General features: G+C 38.9%; 1 protein-coding gene across 1 annotated transcript in view; it reads left to right on the top strand.

The window, feature by feature from the left end:
* Positions 1–14,937: 14,937 nt before the first annotated feature.
* IL23R (interleukin 23 receptor) overlaps positions 14,938–15,958 on the top strand; it is a 78,625-nt gene continuing 77,604 nt past the window's right edge. Inside the window, exon 1 of the mRNA XM_070364563.1 lies at positions 14,938–15,020. The gene's annotated coding sequence lies outside the window, so the exon portion shown is untranslated. The remainder of the gene's footprint in view (positions 15,021–15,958) is intronic.

Here is a 15,958-nt window from a genome sequence, read left to right as displayed (position 1 = left end):
GTGCTGAGAAATCTGGATATCCACACGGAAAATAATGACATTAGACTTCTATCTTACATTATTCAAAAAATTAACTGAAATTTTTTAAAGACTTAAATATAGGACATGAAACCATAACATTTCTCAAAAAAACCTTGACATTGGTCTTTGTAATGATTTTTTGATATGACACCATAAATACAGACAACAAAATCAAAAATAATCAAGTGGACCTGTGGTGGATTCATTTCGATATTTGGCAAAACTAATACAATATTGTAAAGTTTAAAAATAAAATAAAATTAAAAAAAACAATCAAGTGGGACTACATTAAACTGAAAAGCTTCTGCACAGCAAAGAAAATGATCAACACAAAGGAAAGGCAGAAATGTGGAATGAGAGAAAATAATTGCAAACTATATATCTGATAAGGGGCTAATATCTAAAATGTATAAAGAACTCATATAACTCAATAGCAGAAAAACAATCTGATTTAAAAATGGGCAGAGAAATTGAATAGACATATTTCTGAAAAAATATACACAAATGGCCAACTGGTAAACATCACTAATCATGAGAGAAATGTACATCAAAACCACAGTGAGATATTACCTTATACTTGTTGAATGACTTTTAGCAAAAAAACAAACAATAACAAATATTAGGGAGGATGAGAAGAAAAAAGAAACCTTAAATACTGTTGGTAGTAATGTAAAATGGTACAGCCTTTATGGAAGACAGTGTGTGTGTGTGTGTGCGTGTATGTGTGTGTGTGTGTGAGTTGTGTCCAACTCTTTGTGATCCCATGACCTATAGTCTGTCAGGCTCCTCTGTCCATGGAATTCTGCAGGCAAGAATACTGGAGTGGGTTGCCATTCCTTTCCCCCAGGGGATTTCCAGGGATTGAACCTGGGTCTCCTGCATTGCAGGCTGAGCCACCAGTGAAGTCCTATTCAATATCTCTACTACCTTAAAACAACACTGTTATAACTTATCACAGGTTATTACAACTTTTTGTCAAATGTCAGAGAACAGCAAGCTCTTTGAAGTCAGGGATATGCTCAAGCCATCCCTGTATCCTGAGCCTTGTGACTGTCACATAGTAGAAAATTAGGAACATGATTAGTAAATAAACTCATCATCTCTGGGGATATGCAGCCCAAGCAGGAACTGTAGCAACTCTAAATAGATCTTTAATGGCTGGGGTGCAGCTGGACCTAAAGATTGAATGGTCTAGGGCATTGTAAACAGAAGTTAAGCTATCAGTAGGCTGTCAGAGATTGCTGCTGGCGGTAGCCATCCTGGTGCATGTAGCCCACGTTTCTGCAGTAGTCGTCTTTCTGGTCTCAGAAGTAGCCACCATAAGTACCCACCATGCTTGTGGTCAAACACCACTCATTGTTTTCCACCAGGCTGACCAGCTTCTCAGCCAGCTGCAGGGCCAGGTTCTGCTGAGTGGTGGGCTCGATGTGGTGCATCACCGCTGTCTGCATCGGCTGGTCCAGGAAGACCATCAACTCCTTGTTAATGATCATCTTGCTGATGATGGAATGCACAATGGGAAGATAGTATAGAGGTTCCTTAAGAAATTAAAAATTGAACTACCATATGATCCAGCTATTCCATTCCTGGGTATATATCTGAAGGAACTGAAATCAGTATCTTGAAGAGATACCTGTACCCCCATGTTCATTGCCTTTATACACAATGTATACAATAACCAAGATGTGAAAACAACCTACGTGTCTGACAAGATGAATGGATAAAAAAGATGTGATGTGTATATACAATGGAATATTATTCAGCCATGAGAAAGAACAGAATCCTGCCATTTGCAACAACATGGATGAATCTGGAGTACATTATGCAAAATGAAATAAACCAGACAGAGGAAGACAAATACTGTTGGGTATCTCTTATATGAGGCATCAAAAAAAAAAAAAAATGAAACTCATAAAACAGAGAGTAGAATGGTAGTTCCCAGGGGCTGTGAAAGTGAAAGTTGCTCAGTCATGTCCAACTCTGCAACCTCATGGACTATAGAGTCCATGGAATTCTCCAGGCCAGAATATTGGAAAGGGTAGCCTTTCTCTACTCCAGGGGATCTTCTCAATCCAGGGATCGAACCCAGGTCTCCAGCATTGTAAACAGATTCTTTACCAGCCGAGCTACAAGAGAAGCCCAAGAATACTGGAGTGGGTAGCCTACACCTTCTCCAGCAGATCTTACCAGCTCAAGAATGGAACCAGGGTCTCCTGCATTTCAGGCAGATTCTTTACCAACTGAGCTACCAGGGAAGTCCCCCAGGTGCTGTGGGGTGGAGGAAATGGGGAGATATTGATCCAAGGATGCAAACGTTTATTTATAAGATGAAGAGTTTCTGAGGATCAATGTACAGCATGGTGAATATATTTATAATACCATATTGCATACTTGCTAAGAGACTAGATCTGAAGTGTTCTCATGTGTGCACACACACACACAAAGAAGAAGGATAAAAGAATAACTATGTGAGGTGGTGAATGTGCAGATTTGCTTGATTATGACAATCATTTAACATATTATATATATACTAAATCATCACATTGTACACTTTATATGCAATTTTGTCAGTTATACCCCAATTTTGAAAATATTTACTGTTATTTCATTTCTGGTACAGCCTTCTTTCCTTTGAGTCACTAAAGTCTCAAGATCTCTCTTAAAGAAGATGATAGAAGAATGAAGGAGAATTTAATGGGATAAAAACTCTTCCCCCTCCACTTTAGTTGGATTTATATAAATAAAATGTACCTATCAGTAGGCATATAATTCCCTCCAGTTACCTCATATTTTAAGAATTGACCAGGAAAGAATCTCCTCTTTATATTCTTCCCTTTAAAGACTTCCTAGTTCTTAATGTGTTTAGTATTTTTTTTAATGTTTAAAAATTATCATATATAATATGCTCATCCTAAAAAATAGAAAGTTATAGGAAAGCAAATGGAAGAAAAAGTATCCATAATTTCATAATCCAAAGAAACTACTTTTTGGTGTATTTTTCCACATATGGATTTTGTTTGGCTAGTATAGTATCACTTCATGGCAAATAGATGGGAAAACAATGGAAACTATGAGAGACTTTAATTTTTTGGGCTCCAAAACACTGCATATGATGACTGCAGCCATGAAATTAAAAGATGCTTGCTTCTTGGAAGAAAAGCTATGCCCAACCTAGACAACATATTAAAAAGCAGAGACATTACTTTGCCAACAAAGGTCCATCTAGTTAAAGCAATAGTTTTTCCAGTAGTCATGTATGGATGCGAGAGTTGGACTATAAAGAAAGCTGAGCACTCAAGAATTGATGATTTTGAATGGCAGTGTTAAAGAAGACTCTTGAGAGTCCCTTGGACAGCAAGGAGATCAAACAAGTCAATCCTAAAGGAAATCAGTTCTGAATATTCATTGGAAGGACTGATGCTGAAGCTGAAATTCCAATACTTTGGTAACCTATGTGAAGAACTGACTCCTTGGAAAAGACTCTGATGCTGGGAAAGATTGAAGATATGAGAGGAAGGGGATAACAGAGGATGAGATGGTTGGATGGCATCACCGACTCAATGGCATGAGTCTGAGCAAGCTCTGGGAGATGTGATGGACAGGGAAACCTGGCGTGCTGCAGTCCATGGGGTTGCAAAGAGTCAGACATGACTGAGTGAGTGAACTGAACTGAACTGAGTATAGGTGAACACTAGTATAGTAGTCTTCCAAATGTTTTCCTTAAATACCCTTAAAATAAACTTTAAAAATTATGTACCTTTTTGCATATTTTTAAATGAACCTCTGAAATATTAAACACAAGTCTAAAATTAGAGTTTGCTTCCTTTTAAATAGACAATAGAAATTATTGAACATATTATAAGATGAAATAAGCAAGACAAGGCTGAGTAGGAACAAATATGCCATGATATAGCTTGGTAACATGACCTTTAGCTACCTTATTCAATTGTTGTTGTTCAGTTGCTAAGTCATATCTGATCTTTTGCGACTCCAAGGACCTCAGTGCACCAGGCTTCCCTCTTCTTCACTATCTCCAGTAGTTTGCTCAAACTCATGTGCATTGAGTTGGTCATGCTATCTAACCATCTAATAATCCTCTGCTGCCCTCTTCTCCTTTTGCCTTCAATCTTTCCCAGCATCAAGGCCTTTTCCAATGAGTTGACTCTTCTCATCAAGTGGCCAAAGTATTGGAGCTTCAGCTTCAGCTTTAGTTCTTCCACCGAATATTCAGGCTTGACTTCCTTTAGGATTGACTGGTTTGATACTCTTGCAGTCCAAGGGACTCTCAGGAGTCTTCTCTAGCACCACAATTTGAAAGCATCAATTCTTTGGTGATCAGTCTTCTTTACCTTATTCAATAAAGTACAGCAAATCTGAAATAAATCAAGTAAAATTTTACACATGAATTTTATCCAATGTATCTAGAAAAAAAAAATCATAGTCCATTAAGCACCTTTTTTTACATTTAAGAGGATAATCATGTTTCCCATATTGCTCATGGTGTTCAGCATTCAGACTATTCAAAAATGGGCCCAAATATCTCAAATTGGCTGAAATTCACAGTAAGTGAACATGTGCTGAAATACCAGTATTTTAATAAGCTTCACTTTTATAAAATATGTATGCAATGTAGCAAAAGATCAGAAACCTTATGAACTTAAAGTGCCTTGATTAGTTATTCAAAGAGTTCTCCCTGAAACCAGTACTCGCATTTCTCTGTTTGATACCCTGGCGTTGATAATACCCAGGGTCATGCACAATGCTGAGATTTGGGATGGAGGGCTACCATTCTTCTTTTTTTCCTCTCGTTTTATTTTATTTTTTAAAATATAAATTTATTTATTTTAATTGGAGGCTAGTTACTTTACAATATTGTATTGGTTTTGTTATACATCAACATGCATCCGCCATGGGTGTACACGTGTTCCCCATCCTGAACCCCCGACTCCCACCTCCCTCCCCGTACCATCCCTCTGGGTCATCCCAGTGCACCAGCCCCAAGAATCCTGTATCCTGCATTGAACCTGGACTGGCGATTCATTTCTTATATGATATTATACATGTTTCAATGCCATTCTCCCAAATCATCCCACCCTCTCCCTCTCCCTCTCCCACAGAGTCCAAAAGACTGTTGTATACATCTGTGTCTCTTTTGCTGTCTTGCATACAGGGTACCATTCTATGAAGTGAAAGAATGACTACTATGAATCCAGCTCATTCTCAGAGAAATCAGATTTAGGAAAGGGCACATTAGGAAGTTAAAAATCCTGAAACTGATCTCCTTAAAAGTATGCGTGAAGTCTCCAAGAGCTACAGTTGTACATTGAAGGTGGGTTTTTTCCCCCACAAATTTTAAACTTCTTATTTTGTATTGGGGAATAGCCGAGTAACAGCGTTGTGATAGTTTCAGGTGAACAGCAAAGGGCTCAGCCATACATATATGTGTATCCATTCTACCCCAAATTCCATGCCCCTCCCCATCCAGGCTGGCATAAAACATTGAGTAGAGTTCCATGTGTGATACAGTAGGTCCTTGTTGCTTATCCATTTTGAATATAGCAGTGTGTACTTTGAAGGTTTTGAGTTCACCTCCATTTCTGAGCATTCTTAAGTCTCTGAAAAGTTTATAGGAAATAAGGTCGAGTTGACATTCAATGCACACCTCACAGGAAATGGTGATGATTCAGCCAGTAGCACCCATTCCTCTGACAGAGCTGAATGAACCATAAGGTGCTTAATACTGAGAAATGTCGAGCAGTTGCATGTAGGTACTGTCCTTTGGATGAGTCAAAAGATTTATGGTATTTATTTCTTTTCAAAGAATCTATATAACTCTTTATGAATAATGGCACTATTAATTCAGTAGTTGAGAAAATTAATAAAGTGATAACACCTCCTTTCTCTGGCATATTTAAAGAATGAGTTTTTCCAGGTAAAAGTATTGTCAAGATAATTAAAACATAATTTCAAGACCACGAAGTTAGAAAAACAAGTTCAACATTTTTGATAAAAAGTTTTCTGAAATGAATAATATTTTCTGTTACCTTCTTAAATTAAAACTGCGGGCCTAAAATTGTACTTTTTGTAATTACTCAGTTGTGAATGTTAAAAAGTAGAGCATACCCAGAGAGTGAGCTGGGCACTGCTGGTGGAGCAAAGTGATATGGTATGGTCCAAACCCACTGGACAGTGATGGGGTAGCAGTAAGGGCAGTTGAAAGAGGCATGCTGGTGCCATAAAAAGGCAAAAAACTTAATGATCTGCAGGGAAACCAGAGTTATTTGGTACCATAAAATCTAGTTGAGAGTCACAAGTGTAAGATCGAACTGGAGGGGACAGATGAGAAACCAGGCCTGAGTCATTGACCCAGATCAGGTAAACTTTGCCCTATAAGAGTTGGCATTCAGGGCAGAAGCTTGCAGAAGTGTGAACCTGAGGCTCCTGTGTATTCCTCTCTGCTTCCCTGCTTTTATATCTTTCTATTACCATTTTATCCTTTGCTATTGTGACTTTTAAACACAATCTTCTTTCCTACTTCAGGGTCCTTGAAAGCCATTAATATCCTCTTCTGTAGTCACAACCCCTAGCCAGTCTATGATGTTACATAGAAGCACTTAAGGAACACGTAGCCCCTTTATTAGGCCTGTAACAACAGAAGGGCAGGGTAACACTGTCAAATATGCAAATAAGTTTTTCACTTCAGTTGCACATACAAATATCAGTACATTGGTGAACACAAAAGGGATCTTTACCCCAACCTCAAGCCCCTTAATGCAGAAACAACCTTAAAGAGGCCTGAGGATTGGCTTACTGAACAGCTTTGTCCATAGTCCCAATGTGTTTTTCTTGTCTCACCCTTAATGTCAGGGGGTCAACCCATGCGGTTGCCTCCTTTTTGGTTGTCTAGAGAAGGAGTTGAGAGGAGGAAGTCACTTACCTAACCAAACATCTATTAAACAATTAGACTTTCATTCTACCATGAATTGATAAATTGTTTCAAAGTGTAAGTAATAAATAAATGTTAGTCGTTTGGTCGTGTCCAACTCTTTGAGACCCTATGGACCATAGCCTGCCAGGCTCGTCTGTCCATGGGATTCTCCAGGCAAGAATACTGAAGTGGATTGCCATTCTATTCTTCAAGGCATCTTCTTGACCCAGGGATAGAACCCAGGTCTCCTGCATTGCAGGCAGATTCATTATCGTCTGAGCCACTGAGGAAGCCTGCTTCTTTCTTTTTTTTAAATTTAGTTTAATTTTATTTTTTTAACTTTACAATATTGTATTGATTTTGCCATATATCAACATGCATCCGCCACAGGTATACACGTGTTCCCCATCCTGAACCCACCTCCCTCCTCCCTCCCCATACCATCCCTCTGGGTCGTCCCAGTGCACCAGCCCCAAGCATCCAGTATCGTGCATCGAACCTGGACTGGCAACTCGTTTCATATATGATATTATACATGTTTCAATGCCATTCTCCCAAATCAGCCCACCCTCTCCCTCTCCCACGCACCCATGGACATCTTATCTTTGACAAAAGAGGCAAGAATATACAATGGATTAAAGACAATCTCTTTAACAAGTGGTGCTGGGAAAACTGGTCAACCACTTGTAAAAGAATGAAAATAGAACACTTTCTAACACTATACACAAAAATAAACTCAAAATGGATTAAAGATCTAAACGTAAGACCAGAAACTATAAAACTCCTAGAGGAGAACATAGGCAAAACACTCTCCGACATACATCACAGCAGGATCCTCTATGACCCACCTCCCAGAATATTGGAAATAAAAACAAAAATAAACAAATGGGACCTAATTAACCTTAAAAGCTTCTGCACAACAAAGGAAACTATAAACAAGGTGAAAAGACAGCCTTCAGAATGGGAGAAAATAATAGCAAATGAAGCAACTGACAAACAACTAATCTCAAAAATATACAAGCAACTCCTGCAACTCAATTCCAAAAAAATAAACGACCCAATCAAAAAATGGGCCAAAGAACTAAATAGACATTTCTCCAAAGAAGACATACAGATGGCACAGATGGCTAACAAACACATGAAAAGATGCTCAACATCACTCATTATCAGAGAAATGCAAATCAAAACCACTATGAGGCACCATTTCACCCCAGTCAGAATGGCTGCAATCTAAAAGTCTACAAGCAATAAATGCTCGAGAGGATGTGGAGAAAAGGGAACCCTCTTACACTGTTGGTGGGAATGCAAACTAGTACAGCCACTATGGAGAACAGTGTGGAGATTCCTTAAAAAACTGGAAATAGAACTGCCTTATGATCCAGCAATCCCACTGCTGGGCATACACACCGAGGAAACCAGAATTGAAAGAGACACGTGTACCCCAATGTTCATCGCAGCACTGTTTATAATAGCCAGGACATGGAAGCAACCTACATGTCCATCATCAGATGAATGGATAAGAAAGCTGTGGTACATATACACAATGGAGTATTACTCAGCCATTAAAAAGAATACATTTGAATCAGTTCTAATGAGGGAAGCCTGTTTCTAAGCATAAACCTTGTAATTTGCTTAAGGAAAAAGAAGCCCTCCTGTTTTATTTTATATTTGTATTGCGGTTTCTACAGGCCCTCTTCTGTCATCTTGGATTTACTGGTGACTGCCCAAGGAGGAGGGTGGATATGTGTCTTGCCCCAGACAGACAGTGAGGAGGGATCCCTACTTCATTGGGTAGCTGTTGTCATCTTCTCTCCTTCAAAAACAGTTCATCCCAACAACCATCAGTCTCCCCATCCTTTCATTATATTGATTTCCTTATTCAATACAGAACTGCTAGATTTTTATGGCACAAATTTTAAGCCTCCCAAAGCAAGGGAGTTCCAGAAAAACATCTATTTCTGCTTTATTGACTATGCCAAAGCCTTTGACTGTGTGGATCACAATAAACTGTGGAAAATTCTTAAACAGATGGTAATACCAGACCACCTGACCTGCCTCTTGAGAAACCTATATGCAGGTCAAGAGACAACAGTAAGAACTGGACATGGAACAAAGGACTGGTTCCAAATAGGAAAAGGAGTCCGTCAAGGCTGTATATTGTCACCCCGCTTATTTAACTTATATGCAGAGTACATCAGGAGAAACGCTGGGCTGGAAGAAGCACAAGCTGGAATCAAGATTGCCAGGAGAATTATCAATAACCTCAGATATGCAGATGACACCACCCTTATGGCAGAAAGTGAAGAAGAACTGAAGAGCCTCTTGATGAAAGTGAAAGAGGAGAGTGAAAAAGTCGGCTTAAAGGTCAACATTCAGAAAACTAAGATCATGGCATCCGGTCCCATCACTTCATGGCAAATAGATGGGAAAACAGTGGAAACAGTGTCAGACTTTATTTTTCTGGGCTCCAAAATCACTGCAGATGGTGATGGCAGCCATGAAATTAAAAGATGCTTACTCCTTGGAAGAAAAGTTATGACCAACCTAGACAGCATACTAAAAAGCAGAGACATTACTTTGCCAACAAAGGTCCGTCTAGTCAAGGATATGGTTTTTCCAGTGGTCATGTATGGATGTGAGAGTGGACTATAAAGAAAGCTGAGCACCGATGAATTGATGCTTTTGAACTGTGGTGTTGGAGAAGACTCTTGAGAGTCCCTTGGACTGCAAGGAGATCCAACCAGTCCATCCTAAAGGAGATCAGTCCTGGGTGCTCATTGGAAGGACTGATGTTGAAGCTGAAACTCCAATACTTTGGCCACCTGATGCGAAGAGCTGACTCATTTGAAAAGACCCTGATGTTGGGAAAGATTGAGGGGAGGAGGAGAAGGGGATGACAGAGGATGAGACAGTTGGATGGCATCACCGACTCAATGGACATGGGTTTGGGTGGACTCCAGGAGTTGGTGATGGACAGGGAGGCTTGGCGTGCTGCGGTTCATGGGGTCACAAAGAGTCGGACATGACTGAGCAACTGAACTGAACTGAAATCAGGTCTACCTAATGAGATTTGCATATTTAGTGGTACCTTCAAAGGGATGGCTTAGGAGCTTTACACATGATAATATTCAGAGGTTCTTCCCTACTAAAGCCACTTCAAAGAAATGTGATAATCAAAGTAGAAATAGTGCACCTGCTATGCAAGCACAGATTCAAGAGTTCCCTAGTCTTCCTCTCTAATGAGATTATCTGCTCTAAGCCAGGCCCATTTAAAAATGCTGGGACTGCCAAATCACTTCCCTATATAGAGGTGGTAGGTTTTCCACCTCTAATCAGAGTTAGAGAGTCACTAAGTTCCCATTTCAAGGATCAGTAGTCCATTCGTCGTTCTTCTCATTCCCCCATATATGGCATCTGAGTTCTGAGGCAAGATAGATTCCCCTAGGCCTCTTCCTTATTGGGTCAGTGTTGCTAGGCAACAGCTTAACATTTCAGGTCTTGGTCCAGATGTACTTCTTAAACTGAAAGATTCTAAGCAATCCACTTCAAGGAGTTCCTTCTATTAATAGTGGCCAGTTAGTTTAAGACAATGTTTGTTGCCAATGCACAGAGAAACTGGAGATATTTTCAATCCACAATAGGCAGGTAAATTTATAGAAAAGCACAACTGCATAAGGACTACATTGTTTCCTTCCATTTTGAAATTCCCTAAAGTATACTTTTTTAAGTTGGAAAAAATCTAAATGTTGCATAATGTATTTACCCTGTGATGTAACTCAAAATATACTTACTAATTTAATATGCTGTTTTCAAGATCATGCATTTTGCACTCAATCATCCTTTTCATTCCCTTATCCAACAACCATTCCAAACTTTTACCAATGCTAGAGAAAAACTTGAAATTGTGTGATTTTTAGGAAATAAACCAGATTTATTACTTGTGGGCTTATAAGACAGTTAAAAGACACCTTCGGAAATAGAAAAATTTTGAAAATAAAATATTGTGTATAATTACCTATGTGTGTGGGTGTGTGTGTTCAGTTGTGTCTGATTCTTTGAAACCCATAGATGTTAGCCTGCCAGGCTCCTCTGTCCATGCAATTTTCCAGGCAAGAATACTGGAATGGGTTTGCCATTCCTTCTCCAGGGGATCTTCCTGGCCCAGGGATCATACTGGCATCTCCTGCATTTGCAGGTGGATTCTTTACCACTGAGCCACCTGGGAAGCCCCAAGTCTATTTAGTACTACATTTTTCACATTTTGTGATTTTCTTTTTTGATGATTTCACTATTTAACATGGCCCCCAAATACAGTCCTAAAGTACTGTCCAGTGCTCCGAAATGCAAGAAGTCTGCAATGTACATTATAAAGAACATCTGTGTTAGGTAAGCTTTGTTCAGGTTTGAATTATAGGGCTGCTGACCCTAAGTTCGATGTTAGCTAGTCAACAATATAGATTGTCTTTAAACAGAAACACACATAAGGCAAGACTATATATGGATCCACTGATGAAAATATAAGCAGAGGCTAACAAGACAAAAAAAGAAAAAATTATTCAAGCAATTAATGAATTGGATTTCACTAAAATAAAAAACTTCTTTCAAAAGATATTGGCAAGAAAATGAAAAAAATAAGCCATAGACTAGGACAAAACACATGTCCAATAAAGGGCTAGTTTTCAAACCACGTAAAGAATTCTCAGAACTCAATAATAAGAAAAACAATAAAGCAATATAAATGGACTGAAGATTTGAACCTGGAGTAGGAAATGACAACACACTCCAATATTCTTGCCTGGGGAAATCCCATAGACAGAGGAGCCTGGCAGGCTACAGTCTATGAAGTCACAGAAGGTCAGACACAACTTAGTGACTAAACAACAAAAACAAGAGAGATTTGAATGGATTGTTCACCAAAGATATGCATGGAAAATATCTGAAAAGTGAGTTGAGAACCACCACCAGCCCCCATTAAAATAAATAAGTGGATACTGATTTGCAGTGAACATCCATCAATCTCATCTCCACTGTCCAAATTCCTGAAATACTAGATGATGTCCTCTCCTTTATTTTCTATTCTAACTCACTTCAATCTTCTTTCTACCTTCATTTCTTTTCTGAAACTATTCTTAGGAGGTACTGACTGTTGTCAAATTCAACACTGCCTTTTAGTTCCTGTCATATTTAATCTCTGACCATTTGACACTCGTCATGCACTTCTTCCTGTATCTCTTTTGTCCTTTGGTCAAGATTTTCTGGTTCTGGCCTCCTACTCCTTTCCCTTATCTCTCTGGATGATCTCTCTGAATTCTCTTTTTCTAATTTTGCTTTTAATACTACTGACATGCTGAAATCTTCTAAATTTAGATCTGCAGCTCAGACTTCTCTCTCAAGTTTACCAGTGTCTCCAACAGCCTACTAGACAGTCTTCTCCAAACATGCTGGAAGCCCCTTCAAATCAACATGATCAGAACCAGATTCATTACTTCCCCACTCTCACTTTTGTGTGCTCAGTTAATGCTGTTATTTACTGAGTCAGCAAAATGGCCACCAGAGTCAAGCCTTGTGCTCCTGAATTCTTAGCCCCACACACAGGTTGTTCATTGCACAACTCCTGTTCAGTGGGACTCCCCAGAGCGCTCTCACGTGTTTCCTCCTCTCAGTTCTCACTGCCTTTGCTTTGCCTTAGGTCTTCAGCAGCCTTTGCTCTTCCATAGCCTCCTAACTGGATTCTTTATCCTCTTGCAATTCTCCATGCAGTAATTAGAAATGTCTTTCTAAGATCCGACTTGACTATGTATTTCTCTGCCTAACAATCTTTGTTATCTCTGACACTTTCAGATAAAGGAAGTTGGGGTTTTGTTGTTGTTGTTGTTTGATTTCTTTCGGCTGTGTAGCTGACGAGCATGACAAATAGATGGGGCAATAATGGAAACAGTGTCAGACTTTATTTTCTTGGGCTCCAAAACCACTGTGGCTGGTGACTGCAGCCATGAAATTAAAAGATGCTTGCTTCTTAGAAGAAAGCTATGACAAACCTAGACAGCATATTACAAAGCAGAGATATTACTTTGCCGACAAAGGTCCATAGAGTCAAAGCTATGTTTTTTCCAGCAGTCAAGTATGGATGTGAGAGTTGGATCATAAAGAAGGCTGAGCACTGAAAAATGGATGCTTTTGAACTGTGGTGCTGGAGAAGATTCTTGAGAGTCCCTTGGACTGCAAGGAGATCAAACTAGTCAACCCTAAAGGAAATCAACATTGAATATTCATTAGAAGGACTGATGTTGAAGTTGAAGCTCCAATATTTTGGCCACCTGATGCAAACAGTCAACTCACTGGAAAAGACCCTGATGCTGGGAAAGACTGAGGGCAGGAGGAGAAAGGGGCGACAGAGGATGAAGTGGTTGGATGGCATCATCAACTCAATGGACATAAGTTTGAGCAAAACTCCTGGAGATAGTGAAGGACAGGAAGGCCTGGTATGCTGCAGTCCATGAGGTCACAAAGATTTGGACACAACTGAGCAACTGAACAACAGCCTGACCAGCAACAGTCAGGTGGTGGTGTGCTCCTGAGTGCATGGATGACAGACAGGAATATAGCCCACTATATTCTGCCATTGATCTAATTTTCCAGCTCAAATCCTTCAGCCTACAGAAACAACTTGCCAGTCCCAAACCATTGTTCTTGGTATGTGAAATATTTTCCCATACCCTTCTTCATAGTTGAGAAAATTGTTACTAGTCATTAAAACCCAGTTGACAGTCAAAGACACTCTTATTCGTGTATTCTGGTGATCCCCAGCTCCGACTGCTCATTATAATCACCAGGAGAGGCTTTTAAAAAATATTGATGCTCAACTTCCACTTACAGAAATTCTGATTTCACTGGGTACAATAATTTTGAGCATAGGAATGTTTAAATGTTCCCCCATAATGTTATAATGTGCTGGGTACTAAAGATACAAAAACTAAAAAGACAATATGGAGTTTCTGACTTTAAGAAATTCACTGTGGAGGAAATGAGTAAATTAACTGTCATTTACAATAGAAAGCTGAATGAAGAGTGAAAAGATACTCATGTAGAACAAATAAGGAGGTGAGAAGAAAAGGTGTGCCACAAGGTCTCCTGGTGATGCTTGCTAGAAACCAACCAAATAATTGATAATTTTCTTAAAATTTGGTCTTAGGATCCTGTTAGGGCTTTCCTGGTGGCTCAGCTGGTATAGAATCTGCCTGCAGCATGGGAGACTTGGGTTTGATCCCCGGGTTGGGAAGATCTCCTGGAGAAGGGAAAGGCTACCCACTCCAGTATTCTGGCCTGGAGAATTCCATGGACTGTATAGTCCATGAGGTTGCAAACAGTCGGACATGACTGAAAGACTTTCACTTTAGGATCCTGTTAAACCATGAATAAATAGTTTAAAGCCACTGATGTATAATTTTATCATTTTAAACAATGCAATATATAAAGCAGCTGTTCTGTAGTTAATCACCATTGTATCTTTAATGCCCCAAACAATACCTGGCACATATGAGATGCTCAAAAATGCTTGTTAACTAAATGAATGGTCAATAGTAGCTTTTAAACTTTCTTTTCTTTGTTTTTTTTTTTTTCCTACCGCGGCTGGCTTTAAACTTTCTTTTCTTAAGAAATGGATTTATAATGGATATCAATGTTGGTTGCAAATTAAAACTAAGCATTGTATCTTTAGTGTCAAAGATTTTGATAGATTAAGCATAAATATGTGTTCTACTTCTTGGATGAGATTATTTCAAATTAAGGTGAGGGACAAAAAAAGAGTACTGACAAAGCAGTTCACTTTCAGTAATCTGGGTTTTCCCAAATAGTGACATAAGAGCCAGTCATTTTGAGTTGGACAGTTTTGAGTTCCTCTTCAAGAATCTGAAATGTAGGTCGGGGCTTTGTAGATATTTCCATTTGCCTCATCACTGAAAACCTGAAGTGATCGTTGACAGGCAGGCAGTGAGGAAAGAAGACATGACGCAGATAAGAGGGTAGCAGCCTGGCTCTGAGGTGGAATTATGTGCTTCAAACAGGCTGTAAGGTAAAGAGATAATGACCTCTGAATACTCAAAAACAGCTACATTTCCTTTTGGAAATCCATGGGCCAAGTTGTCTTATGAGTCTGTATGATATTTCATACAGAGTTATGATAGAAGCTGAATCTGTAATATTATCTAACATCATATTGCTTTAAATGATATTATTGTGTATACTCTATTAGGTGAGTAGTTAACTCCTAACTAGGAATATTTCACAGTTTCTTTTGTCTATTATTTACAAAGAGAAGATCTACTATTATTAACAAATCATGAAAGGGATCTTTATATTCATAAGTCACTGGGGACCTCAGTTTTTAAAAATGAAATATTGTGTGCCATTTGATGAGTTATGAGTTTTTGTTGTTTTATATGAAAGGCTCAGGTTTAATTAAATAACTGAATAATGCTGATTATTGAATAATTTAATTATTTAATAATGCATGTAACTGTTTAACTGAATAATGTAACTCCAGATGTAAACTAATGGCAATATTGTTTGGAATTTCTATAATGTGCTTCTTTTGAACTCTCTGCAGATAAAGGGGATTTCTGTAAATCTAACTGGTGATAATGTGTAAGGTTTTGTCTCACTTACTCTTTCTTCATTTTGAATGCTTTTCTTTTCTGGAAGTTCTGATCTTTTTGGCTTTTCCTGAAAGACTAATATTTCTGGAGCTTGATAGACATGTGAACCTGGTCAGAAGGATTGAGGATCATGAGTTAGAGCAGAAAGAGAGTTCTGATGAGAGAGACAAGATCAGGAGGAATTATATTTCATCAAGGGTCAAAATGTCTTATGAAGGTAATTCACACTGATTTTTGAAGGGTATAAAATCCCATTCTTTTGCTTTACTCCTCCACCTTATTATACCTCCCCACACCCCAGTGACTCTTCTTTGCCCTGTTTCCTTCTCCCTTCCCATCCTTCCTCCCTTCGTTC

Source organism: Bos mutus, chromosome 3, assembly GCF_027580195.1.
Source record: "Bos mutus isolate GX-2022 chromosome 3, NWIPB_WYAK_1.1, whole genome shotgun sequence".
Taxonomy (NCBI): Eukaryota; Metazoa; Chordata; class Mammalia; order Artiodactyla; family Bovidae; genus Bos; species Bos mutus.
Note: the sequence above shows the minus strand (reverse complement) of the source record. Positions and strands in the feature narration are given on the sequence as shown.